General features: G+C 47.6%; 1 protein-coding gene across 1 annotated transcript in view; it reads left to right on the top strand.

Annotated features, from left to right (window-relative positions):
* Positions 1-1,718: 1,718 nt before the first annotated feature.
* LOC102301824 (acyl-coenzyme A thioesterase 11) overlaps positions 1,719-2,638 on the top strand; it is a gene marked incomplete in the record, with an annotated part of 27,903 nt that continues 26,983 nt past the window's right edge. Inside the window, 1 exon segment of the mRNA XM_042215687.1 lies at positions 1,719-1,774.

Here is a 2,638-nt window from a genome sequence, read left to right as displayed (position 1 = left end):
CTTGAACTGGTGTTTTGGGCCATTATCTTGCTGTAGGATGAACCCCTGAGCCCAGAGGGAGCTGCAGGATGCTGTGGTAGCTGTTTTGGTTCAGGGAGCCTCTCACTCTGTACGAGTCACCGACCCTGGATCCAGCAAACAGCCCCAGACCATCACACTTCCTCCTGCATGTTTGACAGTTGATGCCACACACTGTGGAACTCCTTTCACCTACACGCCGTACAAAGATCCTGCGTGATGATCCATCATCCATAAAACCTTCTTCCAGTCTTCAGTCGTCCCGTGTCGGTGTTTCATGGCCCAGACAAACCTCTGTCTTATTCTGACGTCTGGCTTTCTTTCTGCAACTCGTCCTGTCAAACCTGCAGCTCAAAGTTTCTCTTCACAGCTGGAACTGAGACTTTCTCACTACGACCACTATGAAGCTGCTTGAAGCTGCTGTCCTGTGAGCTGCCATCACACAGCTGTTACCTCTCAGAAACTTGTCCTCTGATTCAGTCGTGTCTTTGGGTCAGCAGACGTCTTCCTGTCACAGTTTCTGAGCCTTTGATGCTGAAGGAAACTGGACTCACTGACACTTTGACTTTCTTTGCAGTTTCTCTGTAGGACAGACCGACTGTAACAGGGCTGGAAACACAGGACCAAGGCAAGTGTAGTGGAACAGGAAGTATTTATTTGCCATACAGCTCTCCTTACAATAGTGATGGCCGCTTGAAGCTGACGCTTCAGTGCGTGTGTCAAAAAAACCAACACACTGCTTCAGAAGCACTGTGTCGAAGCTTGATTCGTTTGGCCAGAGTCACATGATCAGAGACACAGGCTGGGCCATCACACAGTGGAACCAATTCTCTGCTTAAATAAAAACCAAACAGGATGACCTTAAATGCATCATGTCGTTACTTTACAAGTTCATACCCCCTGCAGTTCACAATCAGTTCTACCCCCGGGTCAAAAATATGTCTACAAAAATTGGCCTAATATCATATTATTTATAAACACAGCTGTCCAGTGATGAACTGCATAAGTACGTGGAGGCGGGGCCTCACATACTCCACACTGTGTTGTACATTATTGTATTTACCAACTTCAAGCAAAGAAAGACCACACCATGGCACATTTTTAAAGAACGAAACTTTATTAATCAAACAGACATAATTCTTTCAGTTGAAAGCAACCTAAGGGTGGCCCAGTATCCACTCTGTGGGCAGTCTTAATGAAGAAGAGCGCTTTAAACTCAAGCTGCGCTTCATAATTTTGGCCACCAGATGTCACCAGAGGACGGTGAAACGCTTGGAATAATGAGCCGTTTCTAACACAAGCTTCGTTTGGCCATCATTACCTGTAGGAAGGCTTGCTCAGAGCAGCTTTAAGTTGTTGACCCACGCTGCGTGCCCTGAAAAAGCCTTTTTGTATAAATCTGAAATGTACATTATTTTTCACTTTGGGGTAACTTTTTTTAAACTGCTGGTAGGTCACCTCTTCCCTTTCATTCCAAGGACAGACTTCATTGGACCTGAAGGACTAATTGCAATAAATAACTGGAAGAACTGGGCTGATCTAAAACTTTTGACCGTTGACTTTGTAAAAATTCGCTGTTCTCTTCAGCTTATTATCCAGGAGCTAAAGGTTGCACATGTACAGCACATGGTTGGTATAATCAGCAAATCGAGGCACGTAGGCGTGCGTGTGTGGCTTTTATTTTGAAAGGCACTGGCGAAATCCGTGTTGGTCGTGTTTCGTGAGTCTGTGGAGCTGTGTGAGTGGCCGCCCTCAGGTTTGTTCCTCTAATGTACACTAACATGTAGGTAATGGTCTCGGTGCGGGTCTAGGCTCGGCTCGGACTGGAAACCAGGCTGGCTCACAGGCGCAGTTTGTGGAACTAGAAGGACGCACAAACCTGTGAACTGGGAGCTGCTGGGCAGAAACTAGTGGTTAGACTGGGCGTCACCGTCAGTCACTGTGAGTCTGTTGTGTGCACAGTGCAGGAGGACACCGGTCGACGGTCACTGCTGTTTGTTTTAGAGCTACAGACCACAGGTACGTAACCGGTCCCCGCTCCACCTGTCCAGACCAGGACAACATCTGTACTGGGACTGAGCAGACCAGTCGCTGTGTGAGAAGCTTGTTGGCACAAACCTCTGAGGTCCAAAGCTGAACGAAGGATCGTTCAAGAAACTGTTCATGTGTCGCCACCACGAGCTGTGTCAGAAACATGAGTCACGGCCACAGTCTGTGAAAGTTCATCTCGAGGCTTCCGTGTCAAACTGCGGCGTGCTTGCAGCACAGCCCTCACCTGTGTGCGCTGAGCCCTTCACCGAGCAGAAAGCTTGGAGCTGATTCCATCAACGCTGACAAACACACACTGTGCTTTGTGTGTTCGTTAGAGCCTCGTTGACCAGCCTTTCTGATACGTGGAGCGACTTTATGTTGAATGCAGTGTTGCTTATTGACTGAGGCTACAAACGTTTTCACTGCGCTGAAGGCACAAAGCTGTTTTTCCGTAGACTTGTATGGCTGAAAGCCAAAGACATCGCCCCCTGGTGGCATCCAAGAGAAAGGCTTTTTACTTATCAGGCCGGTGTTGGCTGTGGAGTATGGGCTCAAAATGAGGTCATAAATATTTTGTACTTGTTACAAG

Source organism: Haplochromis burtoni, unplaced genomic scaffold (genome assembly GCF_018398535.1).
Source record: "Haplochromis burtoni strain Fernald_Lab_line unplaced genomic scaffold, NCSU_Asbu1 Contig_794, whole genome shotgun sequence".
Lineage (NCBI taxonomy): Eukaryota > Metazoa > Chordata > Actinopteri > Cichliformes > Cichlidae > Haplochromis > Haplochromis burtoni.
The sequence above is the reverse complement of the archived record's forward strand: the minus strand, read 5'-3'. Positions and strand labels throughout refer to the sequence as shown.